This window comes from Amblyomma mixtum, chromosome 1 (assembly GCF_055824585.1).
Source record: "Amblyomma mixtum isolate Tamu chromosome 1, ASM5582458v1, whole genome shotgun sequence".
NCBI lineage: Eukaryota > Metazoa > Arthropoda > Arachnida > Ixodida > Ixodidae > Amblyomma > Amblyomma mixtum.
In genome coordinates, this window is record NC_143012.1 from 88777369 (window position 1) to 88797172 (window position 19804).

The following is a 19804-nucleotide window of genomic DNA, read 5'->3' on the forward strand; positions in this document are numbered from 1 at the left end:
TCTATCCCTACGCAACCTCTGTCTTCCAACGATCGTCCGGATAAGCACTGTGAGTGAGTCTTGCGCCCCCAATGGCGTTCCAAACGTATTGTTTTGGGTGCGCGCTGTTGTATAGGCTTCGATCTCAATAGCGTACAAGGCTCTGCGAGTGGTGGTTGATGATGATGAAAACTTTATTTGGAACAAGGGAGTTTTGGACACGTAGGTCCTCGGGCCCCCGCACGGCCCCGCTGCAATCAAACGTTCATGTCCCGGATGCTCATGACGCTGGCAGCCAGGCCTGCGGCGATGCCCTGTTTGGCCGTGTCCTCGGAGCGCAGTATGGTCTCCCAAGCCTCCCATGTGGCAAGGTGCTCCAGGCCCCGCGGGGGTGGATCCGCCGAGCAGAGGAAAAGAATATGGTCGAGAGTGGCTTTGGGGTGGTGGCAGAGGGTACAGGAGGGGTTTGTGTAGACTTGGTGATAGCGCGAGCGTATATAAGGGGAGGGTAAAGAGCGCGTTTGGAGTCGCCTCCAAAGTGTCTGATTGTAATTGTCGAGAGAAGGATGGGGTGGGGGGAGGGTAGAGCCGACGCTCGGCTGCCGTCTCTTGGCCTGTGGAACTCGAAAGAAATCGGGCCAGTGAATCCTTCCCTACTGGGGAATATGAAATAAGCACAAAATCGGGACACTGCGGTATCGAGGCGATTCGCATTCACCCGAGGTCTACCCTCTATCTGCGCTCACTGGAGCAAAGACACGCATAGAGTGAAAACGCCGATTCACAATTTTGAGAGGACGGAGCGAGAGCACGATATTTTCCGAGAATAGCTCGAACTTCCGCCGCGGGCGATAAAGAGGAACCGGGGCTCCCAAAGAGAAAACAAAGCGTGACACTAAATTTAAACAGCGCACCTAAATCTGACGGGAGAAAAAAAGAGCCTAACATGCAGCAGAAATCCGCCAAGTTTCGTGAATGACCGGCATAAATAAATTAAACAAAAAAGGAAGCTTTCAAAGATAGGCGGTTTCAGCGGACGTGGTGGTAGGCGAAGTGAAAACAGGACCATTCACGTTTTGCGATGCGGAGAACAAATAAAGAAACCTGAGTGGAGAATGAGAGATAGACAAAACAGGATCAGACCGCAACGCACAGGTGGAGGAAGCAGTGGAGCGTTCAGCAGTCAAGGCTGAGGCAGCACGCAAAAAGGGGAGCAGAGACTCGAGTGTCGATAAGAATAGAAGAAAGGGTTTAGGCCGACATCAGCGCGCGCGGCCCGAGAGAGCAGAAAATAGCTGCACTGGGAGAAGCAAAAGGGGAAGGCGGGGCTGCCCTCAAGGCAGCTGGTGAGGGAAAAAAGAGGAATAGGGAAACGAAGTGGTAGGAACCGAAGAGCCACCGGGCACGTCCTTAGGGAAGGCTGTGCGAGGGAAGAAAAGGGAATGAAAACAGTAGAAGGGAGGGACGCGGGCTGGGGGCGGGTAGACAACGTGGCACTCGCTTCCCCAGCTAACATCAATGGCGCCCTTCGCGAAGCGAGTGATTGGGGAGCGAGGAATCTACGGACCGAAAGGGAGGCAGGAGGAGTAGCGCCAGTGGGGAAGGATAGGGAGTCGGGGCGGAAAAGGGTAGCAAAGTGTGTCCCTGCTGGCTCTTACGACGCCTCGTTCCGAAGAGAGGGTTGGTGCATCGACAGGGAAAGATAGGAGGGAAAAGAAAGGAGCTAGCGTCGCGGAATGCGGGCTCTCGAATGGGGAAAGGAAAGATCGAATGGGGAAAGGAAAGAAGCGTGTGCGAAAGTAGGGAGATGAAGTGAGCGAGCTAGGGAAAAGCAAAGAGAGCCCTGCGGGCCCCGTAGTTCCCGCCGCCGAGAAGCCGGGGACCAGGCGAAGGAGCCCTTGGCGTTAGCTCCTTCTTTCCCTACCCCTCGCTGCAAATAGGGAGAGGGGAAAGAGCGCGCACGTTCTCCCGGGCTGTATTCGTTGCCTAGCTTTTCGCTCTCCTTTTCTCTTTGCTTCTATGCCTTTTTTCTTGTTTCTTCGCCGGACTTCGCGGCCGGCGGGTCGATACAGAGCGAGCTCGGCGGGGCGCGCCAACCCGCTGCTGCTACATAACGATGAGTTCCTTCCTGCTGCCGAGCCCCTTCGGCGCCGTTCCCGCGGCGCCACTACGTTGGTGCGCACTACTCGGTTGCCCCGGCAACGGCAGCCCCTGACGTCACACGCACTCGGCCTCTCCCTTTCCTGCCTCCCGTCCCGTAAAATCAGGGGAACGGGGAAGAAGATGTGGAGGAGAAGGAAATACGGAGCCTCTTGGAATATAGCGAGCCTCTCGCTCTTTCCCTCTCTCTTTCTCTCTGCCTTCGACGCGAGGAGGAAAGACATACCTCCTCCTCGCCTTTCATTCACGAACGAGTTTGGCTCCTCTGCGCTGCCGTGCGCTCAGCTAGACTTCACGCGACGACACCAGGGGGACGAGGCGCAGCGCCATCTGTGAGGCACTCGGAGAAGCCGCAGAAAACCCGCCTGCCCGCACCGAGCTGGCCCAAGTCGTTCTGGCGGCTAGGCAGGCAGCCAGCCAGCGAGCGGTGGTGCCGAAGGGAGGACGGGCTCCCGTATTTTTTTCTTCCCCCCACTCTTTCTCCAGCGCTGCTCGGGCGGCACGCAGAGCTCGCCAGCTCGCTCCGAAAAGCGCGTCGACGTCGGCTCTCGGCGGAACAGTAAACAACAAACGGATGCCTACTCCGACGACGCTGACTACGACGATCTCGACGACAACTCCGCCTCGAGCGTCCAGAACGACGTCGGTGACGTCGCCCTAACAGCTGTAGGGACGCGGCACCACCTGCGCCGCCGTCGACGCTAACCGGAGTCTGCCACCGCTGCAGCCGCTGGACACTGGTTAAGAGGGGGAAGAAAGGGTTAGAAGGAGACGCGGTGGACGGGACGTCGGGAACCACGAAGAAACGACCTTAGCCCTTTTCTGTTTATCTGTCGCCTTACGAAGCCGAGACCATGGTCCACCATCACCACGGCGGACAGGTGCAACCGCCTTGACAACGACGAGGTCGGGAAACAGTAGCACGCGCACACCTCAGGCAGACCTTCGACACCGGGGTTGTCACCGCAAAGACGCCTGAGCAAACGCCTCCTGTGAGTACATTGGGGATTTCTCATCCCTCTTTCCCTCTTTTTTACCTTCTATTCCCTGCATTGTTTGCGTGCTCTGGAGCGACGCAGGAGGGAGGCGCTGCGAGCGATTCCCAGTTCGTACAGAGGAGAGAAAAAAATCGGGAACTGGTCAGCTTTTTTTTTTTCTCTCATACTTTCTCCAGTGTTCTCGTTTCGAGAAGGGGCATATCGAGCGTTCTTCTTGGCAATGAATGATACGCGGTTTCAAGTTCAAGGGCACGACGCTCCGTCGGATGGGGAGCGTGGGGAGAAGCGGTTTAGGAGTCTCTTAGCGCGAACAAGACAAAAGCGCTGTGTCAAATTCGTCAAGATAAGCGGAAAAGTATGGATGGCTGGTCATTCTGCAATTAGGAAAGGAAGTAGAGAAAAAGGGAAAGAGGTGGTATTTGCCAAGTCGTATCTCGAGTCAGAAAATGAGTATTGCGGCTTAATGGTTTGAATTGAGCCCAAAGTGCTGTGTCGAAGTGGAACTGCCTTTCGTTTCCTAGCGTAGACCTTTTCGCGCAAAGACAACGTGATGAGATTTTTTCATGACAGCCCCGAATAGTTCCTTCGCGGTAGATTAGAATACCTCTCTTCGTGCAAATATCTGGGCAAGCGTCGTCCAGTGGCAGTTATCAATATTTGAAAGCTAACGTGCATCTTATTTAATGGCAAGTATTTTTAAACCTCAACATGACGTGATCACAACTTCTTGTGGCCTTCATCAACCACTGGGGCGTCAGCTGATGCGGCGAATCCACACGATGAAGCAAATTGTACGCCTACTTAGAGAAGCTTTCGACGTGAAATAGACTCGCATACTACTGTCCGTATCTAAAATGTATCTAAAAGTTTCCGGCTTATTCCGTTTTATGCTATCGCCGTCATTTTTCGTGCTGAGAAAGCGATAAGCGAAGTCGCACGTTTTCACGCAAAATATCGTCCGACTATACTGTACGTATTTACTGCATCTTTTCTTTTAAAGCGCAACATAAGCCTTTGTCTTTGTACTCCTGAAATTTCTAGGCCATCGCAAGTTTTTCAAAACCCGAAATAAATAAGCTTAAATGTACAGTCGAGTACAAAATATTATGAACCACGCTACCGTGTGAAATCTTTTTTTTTTTTTGTCACGCTGCGTGACGGAAATATCAATATTTGCCGCCGCTATGTGCTTTAGTTAAAGTACATGCACTCGCATATGCATAAAACATCCATTAATTTTTGGTAAGTAACGCGTCAGAAGACTTTGACCGCCAAAGCTTGGCTCATATCCTCCTATCCACGGTTGTACGCCGATCAACGGTGCGTACGAAGCCAGTCTAAATGAAAATGATGTCACCTTAACGTTTCCCTTGGATCAGTCCTGGCACGTTGGCGACAGGACACCATAGTGGGCAAGTTGGTAATTAAAAACTCAGCACGAGCCGTCCCTGAATGGCACACGTGTCGTTCATACGCAAGAAAAGATAAACAGAGATCAAACAGAAGTTCTTCATAATTTAAGGCCTTGAAGCGAATGCATGTGCGAAGCTTCTCAGGCGTTGCAGCTGAAAGAGCTGGGATTTCGTCAGAGAGTTATAACTTGTGTTTCCGATCAGAGTGACATGTTTTTTTTTTTAATTTTTAGCATATTGGATGTCCGCATGCATTCGTGGTTTCTCCAATAAACCACCCCTTGATAGCCCAGAGGTCGTTTATCGATATTTGCACTCATGTTTCGTAATGGCAAGAAAAAATTGGCAGTGGCTTAGCTCTGCTATGCCAGGATATACGTAACGTGAGGTATTGGTATATCTTCGTTAAGCTTATTGTTATTAGCTTGGTTTCCCACCTGCTAAACCTTTAAATTCTGGTACGGGTAACTATGACTAAATTAAAGACCACACAATGTGCAGTATCAATTGTGAATTGTTTGTTTATTTCTTATGCTTTCTCTTCTTGTTCTCTTCGTTGTGAAGCCATAGTCTGTCGGCGTTCGTTGTGTTCATTGGCGTTGGCGTTGACAACGTTTACCACTCCGATCATTTTAAGGAAAGGAAGTGCGCATAATGGCTTCCTGGGTCAGCGGACGCCTCAACCGTGCTTATAGGTACGTGGGGTGATGAGAGAGAGATGTGGGCTGCAGGCAACGACAAGGTTGTGCCAGAAACGCGGCGCTGAAGCCATAGTCTGTCGGCGTTCATTGCGTTCATTGGCGTTCACTTTTTTCCTCCACGGAACACGGCGCAGTAGCTGTTGTTGTTGTTGTGACTGAGAGAAGGATGAAAAAGAAATTGCACGAGCCTGCCTACTGGCTCGATCCGAGCCACCACCGCTGCCACGTGCAGACAGAGGAGAGTTAAAAGATCAGAGGAAAGAGAAAAGGGAAAGGAAAGACGCGCGTCGCAGCAACAACTGCGTCCGCCGGAGCGGACGCTGCTCAAAAAACAGATAAGCGGCCGAAGCCGCGCTCGCCGAAGCGAGAACAGATGAAGCGAGGCGCAGTAGCTGTGTATCCCTCCACATTTATACACGCGGAGCAACCTCCTCGCGCATGCGCAGTAGCCCGCAGCGGCGAGCGCGCGCGGCGAGGCATGCCAGCTGTGCGTAGTGACGTCACTCGCTCCTCGCGCATGCGCAGTATGGTCAAGCAAGAGAGCACTCGAAACGGCGAGACTTTGGCCAATGTAGCTCACGCTACAAAAGGTCTAAGAAACGGACCCACTGCATCTCTGCTCACACGACTGTCTGTCAGTGATAGCCGCCATTCCAAGACGCGCCTGCCAATGTTCACATAGCGCGATAAAATGTGGTCATATCCGGCTATCTCGCCGCATTGTTTGCAAGTAGCGTTGTATTGTGTTGGATACATGTGTGCTAGTCTCGACGGGCTAAAGAAGGCTCGCGTCTGGAGCCGACGCCACGTTACCTCCTGGCTTTTGCGGACCTACTACCAGTCCCTTCTCTAGAGCGGCGGGAGGCTATACTGGCCAGCTCAGACCCGTTGACGCAAGTCCGGGCCACTGAGTGGGCTCACAAGGTCGCCAAGAGCCATGGGCTCGAAGCCACCTAGTATAATGCCCACTAGGGCTCAGTGCTGACAATAAACGTTTTCCAATCCAATCACATAGCGCGAAGCTAATCCAATTGGCTCATCGCGTCTCTCTTGAGCCCAATCCTATTCGACAAGTGACACACCTCAGTTCAGCAGCTTGTGGCAAAGTTGCTGCAGGCACACAAAGTTTCATCACAGAATACCACGTCAAGAGCTGTCGGAAAGCACATGCTGGCCAGGCTTGCAAAGGCGCATTGATATCGACAGCTGTCAGCGCCACTTCTCGTCGTGGCGAGCACCGAGCAAGACCTTTCTCGACCTCTTCAAGACGTCGATGTGGAGGTGGCTGCAAAGGGTGCAGTCAGGTTTTTCGGATGCGCCGTACAGATGAGCAAGTTGTACTAGTTTTTTTGCTCCCTTATACTCAAAATAACTCCCTTATATAGGGGATTAAATAAAAAACACCATACATAAGGAGTAAAAAAAACTCCTTTTGGCTGTGCGTTAGAGGACAAGCCATTTACTTCCTTTTGGCTGTTTTTTTGCTACCAGTGAAGCGAAGGGCTGCGGAAATTTTCATCACCTGGTATTCTTTAGAGTGCACCGACATTGCAGAGTACACGGGCCTCTAGAATTTCGCCTCCATCGAAATTCGACCGCCGTGGCCGTGGTCGTACCCGCGTCTTTCGGGTCAGCAGCCGAACGCCATAACTACTGAGCCACCGCGGAGGCCACAGCTCAGGCAATGTGAGAATCAACTCCATTGCTTGAGGTGGAGTGCGACTCTATGTCATACGGAGTTTCGTTCGACGTGGGATGTTTTCTTATGCCCTGAAGCTATATTTCTCGGGCACCAAGCATTACTTTTCTGCCAATATATATGCGACTTTTCAAACCTCGTGACTGATAAGAAGGTGTCAAAGTCGTCGCAGGTGCTTCAGCGAATCAGTTAGGGTTAAATTGTCCAGACAGAGTAAGACAGCTACCAAGATATTTATTTCCGTAGACATCCTGTGTTGATAACTGCATTAGTTTAATATTTGATTTACATCTAGTCAGAAAGCTGCACTGTTGTAGCGGAGTTTGGGTTACAAGAGTAGACTACAAGGCACAACCGGTGATAAACAGACAGAAAACTTCTACATTTATAGCGAGCTCAGTTTAAATCAATGCAACAAAACAGTAATTGCCATCATGTCAACAATTTGTTTTGTCAACACAGAAAAGTGTCACTTATGAAAAAAAACTACCCTGAAAAGTAATCACTGAGGTGGTTTGGTGCGGTTACATTATGATGACGACTACGCCGAGGCAACGCTTACGATGATGGCAGGTAAAAATTTGCTTCTCATTTACGCCTTATTATATGCATCCTTTTTCCAACTGGCTGGAGAAATCATTAGCGACAGGAAAAAAAAAAACCATCACCAGATATTTGCAGCGAATTCTATTTACGGATTCCTGCAGTCAAATTAATTAAAATTAAAGTTGTATGAGCTCTCTATCCTTGTGCCTCACTGAAGAAAATTCGCGCAATCATTAGCTGTTCATTTGCATTGCTCTAGGAAATAGCGCATACCTCTTTGAAGTGAATTGGTGGCGGCTGACGTACTCTTGGTATGGGATATTAAGAAAGACAAAACTTACTGAAACTGAGGAAAGCATAGGGAATTATCCCCTTTTTTTAATTCGTGGTGTTGATCAATGGGAAATTAGTGGTGTGACCATTTTATGCCTGAAAGAAAATTAATTAGAAAGTAGAAGAAAAACAAACACCTGTCGCCAGTGGTATCCGAGCCCACGACCTCCGCATGCCGCGAGCGGTGCTCTCAATTGAGCTACGACCGTGGTTTTTCAGTGTTCTACTTTAGAGGGTATTTGTTGTGTAGTTAAGGCAACCTTGACAGTGTTCACCAGCGCCAAAATCGACCATTGTGGCTGACGTGGGGACATCCTGTTGTGCTGCTAGCTCCACGTTGAATGTAATCGAACGGTGAGAGAGGCAGCTCGAACGGTGAACGCTGATCGAACGGTGAGAAAAGTGGAAAGAACCGAGGCCCTCCCTAATACAGTGAGCAGACAAGGATAGAGAACTCAGGGGCTCGTTATGACATTCATGTCAAGACAGCCAATAGGCACTGACACAGAGAAAAGCGAAGAGGACTGTTTCTATCATCATCATCAGCCTGACTACGCCCACTGCAGGGCAAATAAATGCCTCTCCCATGTCTCTCTCCAATTAACCCTGTCCTTCGCCATGCAGCTGCGATCACCGTATCCCCGCTAACTTCTTAATCTCATTCGCCCACCTCGCTCTGTACTGCACTGCAATATCAGGAGTATATCGAAAAATTTTGACTTTCTTTGCTCGTTTCTAGCTGAACACAAAAATACATATGATGTAATTGCAGTCTCAGAAACTTGGCTATTTCCAAATGAATGTCTTAAATACCGAACTACGTTTTTCTGTCACGCCCTCGTTGTGCCAGAAATAGGGGTGGTGGCGTTGGCCTTTACATTAAAAACTCTCTGAGTTTTAAAGAATGCCCTCATATTGTTAACGAAACCAACGATGCCACAGAGGCAATGTTCGTGGAAATTGACAGCGTTTTGATTGGAGTTGTTTACCGAGCACCGCTTAATACTCGTAACATCTTCTTAAGCGACCTTGAAACTATATTCGCTAACATAACTAAGTGCTCAAAAAACGCTATTATTACTGGGGATATGAACATTGACACACTGGGTGCAGATCATAGCGACTATTCTAATCTTCTCTCTTCATTCGGTTTCTATAACTATATTACATCCCCCACCCGCATTACGAGCAACACTTCGACATGTTTGGATCACATCCTGTGTAACTTTCAACCCACTCATAGTCTCGCTGGAGTGTTCAATACTGCGCTTACAGATCATCTACCTGTGGCACTGTTGTACGGCTTAAATATTCCAGGCCGCCCCGAACCATCTGTCAAATTATTTACCCGGATTGACCACGAAAAATTTTCTTGGTTAATTTCACGTGTTAGCTTTGACGATTTTGAACCTTTAAATCCTAACGAGCACTGCCGACGCCTCATAGGAATAAAGCCCTTGCGTTGATGCGTCGACAGAAAAGACATTATTATCACTTAAAAATTAATGCTAATGCTAGCAATACCAAGAAACTATGGGAAATTCTAAATTCTATCATTCAGCCAGCAGGAGTAAAAAGGGTACTACCCTCAAAAGACTTGTCCCCGGGTGCACCACACATCACAGATGAATTTAACAGGCATTTTTGCTCCATAGCTCAGAATGTGATCCCCAAAGCGCAAAGCGGGGAGCCCCTTTTTCTTCCTCCATGGCAGGAATCCAGGTTCAGATATGATGACATAACCTGTCAAGAACTTATATCAGTGGGTAGGCAACTGGAGACCGGAAAAGCGCGCGGACTAGATGGAATTCCTGTGTCGTTATTGAAAAACAATATTGAAGTTCTAGCGCCTACTTTGGTTTCTTTGTTTAATAAGTCCTTTTATAGCGCCACATATCCGGATGCACTGAAGGTAGCAAAAGTAGTCCCGATATACAAAAATGGAAACCCTGATAATCTAAGCAATTACCGACCAATTTCTGTCTTAAGTTGTTTTAACACACTTTTCGAGAAACTGCTTGCCAAACGTATTAAGAACTTTTTGAAGAAGTATGCCATTCTTAGCACTGATCAACATGGCTTTCAAGAGTCAAGGTCTACTACTACTGCAATCTTATCCCTATCCGAAGTCGTAAATGACGCACTTAACAGAAATTTTGTAGCAGTAGGCGTGTTCCTAGACATAAAAAAAGCTTTCGATACCGTGGATCATGATATTCTGTCCAAAAAACTTGAAAGACTTGGTTTTAGAGGTTTGGCGTTGCAGTTCCTTAGAAGTTATTTATCCGATCGTTCCCAACGGGTCCAAATTGACGACAATGTTTCAGATTTGCTAACAGTACCCATGGGTATTCCACAAGGTTCGGTTCTGGGACCTATTCTTTTTTCTCTTTATGTGAATGACCTTCCTGTATATGCAGAGAAATCACATGTCGTTATGTATGCAGACGACACCGCTATGGTAGTTACTGCCAAATCTATAGAGGATGGTATAACCGTGCTTAATAAAGAACTTCAATGCATTAAAACCTGGTTCCAATCTAACCGTCTATCCCTGAACACTGAAAAAACGAAATATGTTACTTTCAAATCACCGCATAAGTCTGCGTGCATGTCACCCTGCAGCTTGCATATTGGAGCTGATGAGTTGCAGCAAGTTGACGCAATCACATACTTGGGAGTGATTGTGGATAAAGATTTCAACTGGCACCAGCACATTGATGCCCTGTGTAAAAAGCTGTCGTACTCTTGTTATACATTAGCGAAAGCATCTAAATATTTTCAGACTAATACGCTAAAAACATTATATTTCAGTTTGTTTCAGTCGCAGCTAACATACTGTATTGAGGCCTGGGGCCTTACGTATCCATCGTATATTGGACCCGTGGTAAGGCTGCAAAAAAGGGCTCTTAGAATGATCAATTTTGTTGCACCTAGAATTCCATCACTGCCTTTATTTAAACAAAATAACATTATGCCACTAACTAACCTAAGAAACTATCGTTTAGCAATTTTTGTAAAAAAATGTTATCTGCAACCCTAGCACCTTTCCTTTAGTTTCATACAAGGCTCCACCGTCCAGTTCTCGCTCAGCCGCTCATGGAAAGTTCTTGCTTCCAATATCTAACAATCATTATGGTCATCGATGTCTCCGTTTTTCTGGTGTCAAAATTTGGAATGCTATCCCATGGTCAGTCATATCTTCACCTAATACATTTAGAGCACTGAAGAATTTTTTCCTTCAAACAGAAGCGTCTCAGTGAAGCGACACTATATGCGTCTGTGGCGTGGCATAATACTACAAATCTATTGAACGTGGCAATCTGAATGAAGAATGACATTTATTTTTTATTTGGTTATTTGAATGTCATACGACAGTGTTTCAGTCTGTATTTTGTATTGTATTTTGTATTGTACTTTGCATTGCAATTGTTTCATTCTACACCGACAAATGTGTGTGTGTTTTTGTTTGTTTGTTTGTTTTCCTCCTAAATCGTCAGTAGACTTATTTGTATTCATTTTGGGATCCACGACTAGCCTCTGGCTAAGGATCCTTGAGTGTCTTCATGTAATTACATGTGTACTTTGAAATAAAAAGAAAGAAAGAAAGAAAGAAAGAAAGAAAGAAACTTTCAGCCGCCCCCTGCTGCGCTTGCCTTCTCTTGGAATCCACTCCGTTGCCCTTAGGGACCAGCGGTTGTCTTGCCTTCGCATTACATGCCCTGCCCAGGCCCGTTTTCTCTATATAATTCTAATTTGTGGTGTTGTCGGAGTGTAAATTATCAGCGTAATCATTATTTACCTTAACGTTAACTTATTACAAAGCTGAAGAGAAAACAGCCGCATGCCACCAGCTGAATCCGAACTCATGGCCTCCTATTGGAACTTGCTTAAGCTGCGAACGCAGTTTTTTTTTAATTGACCTCGCTACGTTCTAGAAAGCCACTTAAATTCTTGAATTAAAAAAGCAAAATGATATTGTGCTAGACTGTGAAGAAACCGTTTCCTCGTCACCTGTCTCAAACTGAAACGAAAAAAAGGGTTCATTTCTAGAGGTTTCGCAAAAAAAAAAGAGCTGCTTTCTACGAGAGCAGGACTTAATTTTTATACAGAGGCATAAATAAGAAAAAGTTATGGGTAAAAACTGATTACTGGCTCCCTGTTATGAACGTACCTTGCTTTGTAATGTTTGAAACTTTGCCCATTGAAGCAAACCTGCTTGCCTACGCTGGATTACCGCTTTATTAATGCGTTTTATTCCACGTATGTTCCGAAAAGCATATACTTAGAAACCGATATTGTTTTCATTAAGGTACTTATCCGAGAACGAAGGCTGAGGTTGATGTTACATGAAAAAAAGGCAATCTCTTCGTTAGCAAATGAGCGTTGGGCGAGCTGCTAAGTCGCACAATGCCAGAGATCAATTACCAATGTTAGTGGGCTTATAGCAAAGCGTACGAAGCTTAGCAATTCCGCCGTGTTTACATTTTCGGTTTTGTTTGGTTGTTTTTAAAATCGAGCTCTAGAGCTGAAAATTAGAGACAATGCGTTGTTGACCACTTGTAATCCGTGGATTACTTTCGTGAGACGAAAAGGATATCGTTTTGGAAAAATGAACTTGTGCACAGCGACCTATTTTTTCTTACGATGACCGGTATGTGACCTTTCTGCCCCCATTTCTCGTTAACTCTTGTCCACATAGATAATTTATCAATAACGAAGAAACATAACAGAAAAGAAGGCTACATAAGCAGCCTGACCAGTCAAAAATCAAACTGACACAGCTAGTGCTTAGCGGCTACTAGTTAATAAACAGATGCTCCATTGCATGTTGTTTCTATCAGAACGCTGAAGTTGTGTAAATATATTTTCTTTTGTTTTTAAACTAAATATTTCAAATAGTCACTCCTTGTTACATTGAACCTATTATTAGAAAAAAGACGAAAACATAAAAGGCTGATTTTTTTTTTTTCAACTTTCTCCGCGTAGGTACGAAGCTGCTTACTGGAATAGCACGTATCTAACCATTGATGTTTTTTCGACAGAGGTTTCATTTCACTGAAACAGGTAAAAGCCTATGGTTTCCTAATCCAATAAAATTTGCAGTTAAGTTGAGAATTGAGAACAAAATGAAACAAGCCTGTTAGAACCATCTGCTTTAATTGAAAGAAAAGAACTCTTCAATTTGCCCAAAATGTACATGCAAAGTGCATGCAGGTTCCACCGTGAGCCTTAAAAGGCTCCAGGCCAGTTTTTGGACATTTCAGACTAAACAGCCCAGGTATAATCGGCGGTCATGATCGCCTCTGCAAAATATCAGAGCCAGGTGAAAGCTTAAAGGCGCTGGTGAAAATTAAAATGAAAACCCCTTCACGCTCTATATAGGCAATGCCAATGTCCTCATCCGCTTCTCTGATACCCGAGACTTCGCTGAGACGACGCAGCGGTCTGCATTTCAGAGTCGCGATTGATTGGTTATTAATTGATTGATTGATCGGATTGATTGATTGATTGATTGATTGATTGATTGATTGATTGATTGATTGATTGATTGATTGATTGATTGATTGATTGATTGATTGATTGATTGATTGAAAACTATTTTAACAATGCCAATTACCAGAGCCTTGCGTGGTCCGCCTATGCCGACAGCCAACTGGCCTGCGCCGCAGAGTGGGCCCTGCGAACCAGTCCTCGTTGCTGGTCGGGGTCCTCGCTGTGCAGAATGACCTCCCACTGCTCCAAATTGAGATTCGGAAGTCTGTCTATGGCAGGATTGAACTGGCAAGCCCAGATCATGTGAAAAGCATTCGCTAGATCTCCACAGTGTGGGCACTCTGGTTTTTAGAGTGAGGAGTACCACTGGTGGATTTAAGTGGAGTTTCGAGAGTGTCTGTCTATAGCCGGCGAAGGGTGTGTTCTCCTGCTTCGTCTAGAGTTTTGTGAGGTGTGGGGTATGTCTGTCTGGCTGGTCTGCAGGCCTGTAGGTGTTCGGCGAAGCTGATTGTGGGTTGTGTAACGTGTTCCTCTGCCTCGTAGGTTAAGGGGGAATCCCGGTATAAGAGAGCTCGGGCGTGGCGTTGGGCGGCATCATTCCCTCCCCCGTGTTCCGTGTGGCCTGGAAACCATATTGAGTCATGTTACGTTGCATAATGACTTTGAGTCATGATTATGATTATGCTTCATGACTGCACATATTTTATACAAACTCTGTACGCCTCTCTAAGTTACTTGTAAAGTGCTGAGTCATGATGCCTGTACGTACGTCGCAGAACGACTACAAGTCACGAGTCATGACTTTCATAGGTAACAGCACGTTACGTTTGATAACTTTATGACTATACGTGTTCGCTCACACGTGTTGTGACATCGTACACCGGCATTCTGACATCATCCGAATTTCGTGCCATACGCAACAGACGCAGAGGAAGGCTTTTTTGCTAAAGGGGCATGTAACGCTTTCGCATCAATAATTACTGCAGCTTGTGATGTTCCTTTTCAGTTCACGTTCCATCTTCCCTCTTACTCAAATTTCTAGAGGCCTACAAGGCAACGTGGCTATAATTTTTCTGCTAAAATGCGAATTATTCCATGCAGATGAATGCTCAAAGACGTGAGAGTAATAAAGCAACAGCCGCGAAAAAACGTTGCGTCACAGACCACACTGGCACCATTCGTTCATCCTAAAGAAGTCCCATAACTTTTTTATTTATTTACTTTATTTATTTATTACGTACTACCAGTCATTTCCAGGACTAAGGTAGGAGTGGAAACATTACATGCATAGTGACAGAAATACCAAGATAAACTGGCACAAACAAACCAGTAACAAAATATGTTTCCTAAGTACTACACAAATAATCATAAAGCAGAAACGAAAACTCATCACGAGATTCCACAGACACCACGTCACCAGGTAGCCGATTCCAGCCGATTCATGAATTAATAAACAAGTAGACTACATGTATGAATGAATCAGCATCGCTAGAGTAGTGTGCCTAGTATTATTTTTATCCCGCTTTAGAGCTTATAAACGTTGGCCTTGATTTTTGAAATATTTTCGTTTTCTGAAAAAAAAATAATACAGAAAACGCGTCTCCACAGCACACACACAAACACACAGTGTTTTAAACCGCTAAATAACACGGCATAGCATAATGTTCTCTCCGGCACGCATGGCTGGAGTTTCTTTTTCTTTGTTAACGTTTTTTCTTCACCTACAGGTCGCGTTAGGTTTCGACATTGCAGAGGCAGAAAGCTCTTCTCCGCGCCAGACAGGAGATTTTCGCGGGCGATTAACTTTTCTGCAGCCGTGCTCTATCAAACTCAATGGCAGTTTTTAAAGTATTATAAGCCGAGACAAAGAAAATCAAGAGCGTTTCGAGAATTTTGCTTCTAACGCGGACTCTGTAAGCCGATTCGTTAAAACTTTTCGCGTTGTTGTGAACGCTGTTGTGCCGTTGAAAACGTGACGCATACTGTTGAGAGATTGGGTGCATATTTAATGAATTAAAAACTAGCAATGTGAAGAAACTTTCAGTGAAGAAGTGCCCAAAAAAATAGGTTTCACGTTTAAAAAATCGTAGTGCGAAACGCACACAATAAAATGGGGAAAGAACTGAACTGAATTGAAGCACCGTCTGGCGCTTTTCAAGCAGAAGACAAAAGCAGACGATGAAGAAAATGCATCCCTCTGCTTTTATCTCGTGCTGTTTTTTTTTCTTCTTCTTCTTTTAAACAGACGTCACTCACGTGGGGCGAAAGCGCCGTCTTTCGTAACTTCCTCGACGTTCTGCCAGTTTTCCTAACGTTTGAAGCGAACAGCACTAAGCTATAGAGCGACCTAACGCAAGGTTGTCTGCACCCTACTCCTGTAAGCAGTGTTCTCCGGGAAAACAGTTTTACTGGGAGATCAGAGAGCTGGCTGGGTCGAATTAAAAAAGAAAAACAAAAAAATTGAAGCGATCGAGGTGCGAGTGTGCGTGTGGGCCCTTTCGCAGGCGCGATAAAACGCTCGCGCCAGGACTAAGCTTTTCGGTACTCCTCAGTGGCTCTGTATAAAGCGAGCCGATTGCAACCCCGGTGTCTGTCAATAGAACTGTTTGTCTTGAGACGGCATCGCCCCCTAGCGTTGAAATCACGCAGGGGTGGCTTCAAGGCTGCGCCCTACTATATACTAAGACTACGTCCTATATAATAGAGAGATGAAAAAAAGCCAGTGAAGAGGGCCATGAGATTATAGGCTGAAGCGAGCCTGCCGAACGGGATCTTTCGCTGGGTGTAAATAAGCAAAGCACCACTTTCGCGCTGAGCGTACCGGAGAAAAGAAAACCTTAGACGAACCATGGGCGTACGGTGAATGCGATTGGAGATTCAAAAGAAAACAGATAAATGCGAAGGCGTTAAACAGGATCAGTATACCGGCTGGGAGCTCGTGAAAAAATATTACGACGTTGGGCGACGCGGTGAGAGTCGGGAATTTTATTCCCGTTTCTCCATATTTGCTTTCGTTTTCTTTTTTTTTTATGTTGTCGCTCCCGTCGCTCACGACAAAGAAGCTTTATTAATAATGCTGTCAGAGATATCAGTCGGCGAGTTGCGAAAAGGAGCGAGATATCTCAGTCGCAACACCGTTTACTTTTGATCTTCTAAAGGTCTAGCGTCAAGCGATCGCCACGTTCATGCCGTCCATGTTTCTTGCCGTTCATGCACTTATTTTTATTTTTTCCTTCATGCAGCTTGGCATTGCTTTCATCGGCGACGGGATTCTGACAGTCTAGCAGTCTAAGAAAACAGGTTCAAGTGTGTGAATTCCTTGATTTCCCAAGTTTTTTCGCTCCTTACGATGCATGCTTTTCACGGCGAACCGCTGCAGTCGACCAGATCTCCTCAAGGTTATTTAGGCGACGAACTCAGAGTTCGTAAGCAGACGCGACAACCGAGAGGCGAAGATTTCGGAGTAGGCGGCGCCGTATTAAGCGGCGTTGTATTAAGCGGCCTCGCTCCCTAATAAGCTTGTCAGGGCGACCTTCCGCGCGAATCTCACGGAGTGCCCTGAGTGCACCAGGCTCCCAGTGGATTGGCTTGGATTGAGCAAGAAAATTTAATCTCGGCGCCGAGACACGACTTGTCGACAGCAGACGCCGGTCGGTGACATTGGATGTCGTCTGCTACGTGGGTGTCGGTAACAGACGACGAAACGTTCCACCGAGCTAACGACGGTTGCAGATCAAACGGGCGCTCTTAAACCTGCCGCTCGATATTTTTTTCTTTCGATGTTCACATCTATTAGCACGTCAGTCGCCTTATGACGAACCTGAAAGTTAAAGCACCCGTCGTATAACCACATTTCCTTCACGTACGAGGCGCCGAACTTCGCGTGGAGGGCTGGTTGCAGCATGGCGTAAATGTTTGCTCTATATCAAGCTTGCGTGTCTTCTGTGGGTCAGTAAATGCACGTTTTGTGTTATCTATATCTATTTATATCATCATGGAACAGTTAGCCAGCAGCTAATTGCTGTTTTAATGCTAACATTCGCAGGGAATGGAAGCTACAAGTTTCGAGATTAGAATGTTTAGAGAGACAGGCTGAAGTCATCAGGATTTCGGTACGGCTGAAGTCGCTAAGCCCACCTAAGCCTCGAAATCTTAAATTAAGGAAGCAAAAAAGAAAAGTCGTGCTACACTGTGGAGAAAGTTTCCTTGTCATCTGCCTGAAATTAAAACAAAATAAAGGATTTATTTGTGGACGTCAAGCAAAAAACAGTTGCTTTCTACGTAGCAGGGGTCTTTTGTACAGAGGAACAAGTAAGAAAAAGATGTGAATTAAGGAAAGTTATTAACTGGCTGTTATGAATGCACCGTGCTTTGCAATGTTTAAAACGTTGCCCATTCAAGAAACCCTAGTTGTCCCCGCAGGATTACCCCTTTATGGATGCGTTTTATACCACGTCTAATTCTTCATCACTCTCACCTTCCTCTACTATGTTCCTTCTCTGGCAGTATGCACCCTACCGCACTTATGATCACCGGTTGTAAGTTAAGCTGACACCATGCCGCCTTTACAATATCAGTTCAAAACTCCCCGTTCATGTCGTGCACCAAAATATGACATTCTGAGTGAACCAAACTACTGGGGGGTTGGAAGACCTTTCCGCCATCACGGGGCGCTCATGCGAACTGCTCAACTCTCCCTTAAACGCGAGAGTAGCAGAGAAACAGTTCCACAGCGCCCCAGAAACCTGGCTTCCCAGCTCATAGAGCGTTAGAAGTCACTTAGCCCTGCGTAGAAACTCCGCAAGCAGCGTTAAGGTATGCGTGCGTCCATCCATGAGCCTCTTTCTTTTTGAAAAGCGCTCCTTCGCCGCCATAGAGTTTCTTACTACTACCTAGAGGGAAAGCTGGCGGCGCTGCACTTCAGCCACCATGGACGCCCAAAGCATCATGGGGCGGTGAGCTACTTGTTGCGAGACAGTCGTAATTTTTCGGGAACACAGAGTGGCAGTACTAAGGCGTTTCATTCCGAAAACGTAGTTCGTGTGTGCGCAGACGACTTTCGCGCGAACGCAGTGTGCAAAAGCCATAGCAGTGAAAACGCGTCGACACACGACGCCAATAAAAGGTTTTACTCTTCTTAAATGCCATTAAAAAACCTCTTAAAGTATCTAAACAACAACATTTTTTTTAAAACATATTTACTTTTAAAAGTGCGCCTGTTAATTACGAAATGTTTTTTTAGTGTTCATCACTTGGCCAATAGGAAAGCTAGTCATCTCTTATTTTAGGCAAACTTTGCACTTAAATGCTTTTCTGCTCGGTTGTTGTAATCATAAGACAAGATATTGAATGTTAGGACGTTTGTAGTTATCAAACAGCTTTATTTTTTTATTATTTTTTGGCCAAAAGTTGCAGTTCCGCAACAAGTAGCTCACCGCCCCATGATGCTTTGAGCGCCCATGGTGGCTGAGGTGGTCACGTGGGGTCTCCATGCAAACTCCCATAGACGGCTTGCCAGCTTTCCCTCTAGGTAATAGTAAGAAACTCTATGTTCGCCGCACCTCTGTCCCCCCGGCCACGTCATGCCCACTGTCACATGACTCCATGCGGCAACCACAGAGCAGTAGAAACTTTACTCGCGCTCTGACTCTACCTCGAAAAAGATTGTCATTTCGATGCTGCGTTTTATGCGAAGCATATTACTAGAGCTACACTACAGCCCGTCGAGCGCGGCGGTGGAGCTACCACCGTGACCACGTGACACCACGTGACAACATGACGTCACAGCAGAGGAGAGATGGGCTGCCGGCTCGCGCGGTCGGCCGCGGCGGTGGAGGCTCCACATCAGAGGCGCTGCAGCTGACCACGTGACGCTACAGCAGTGGTATAAAGCTGAGCTTGCCTCGCTCTCCGGGCACTTACGAGGTGGCCAGGTGTTGGGATGCCGCCTAGAAGCAGGGCTGATTTGAACGAGAAGCGAAAGCTTCAGCGTGCCACAGAGACCGATGAAGAGCGGGATGAACGTCAACCAAGGAAAGCCATGTATTACCAAGCCTAGCCATCAATATGCTTCGAATTTGACTAGGCTTAACCTTAGCTAAGCCTCAGCCATTTTTTTTCACTTCTCTAATAGATTTAACGGAAGTAAATGTTCGGTGTCAGGCTGCTATGGAAACTCTCACAGCATTTCTTCGGCGCTTGCCTCGAGAAGAGTCGTATTTTACGATTGAATCCACGTTTTATGCCCATGTAATTGCTTATGTTGAATTCCTGTCTCGCTGTGTTTAACGTACCATTGTTCTCACTGATATGTCACTCTGTACAATCTGCACCGACGTGTAATGCGGTTGTTAGGCCTCGTCAGGAGACATCTTAATCTCCTTTAGCCTCTCCCCGCGGACACCATGTATTGTTGTCCGAAATAAATAAATAAAAAAAATAACTCAAGCCAAGTTAAAAAACTTGTCTTCCCAGCATTCG

General features: G+C 46.4%; 1 protein-coding gene across 2 annotated transcripts in view; it reads left to right on the forward strand.

Moving 5' to 3' along the window:
- Positions 1–2517: 2517 nt before the first annotated feature.
- LOC149367152 (GTP-binding protein Di-Ras2) overlaps positions 2518–19804 on the forward strand; it is a 153347-nt gene continuing 136060 nt past the window's right edge. The window contains exon 1 of one of the 2 annotated variants that reach the window (XM_089554379.1): positions 2518–3135. The gene's annotated coding sequence lies outside the window, so the exon portion shown is untranslated. The remainder of the gene's footprint in view (positions 3136–19804) is intronic. The other variant, XM_089554372.1, reaches the window with a different exon arrangement.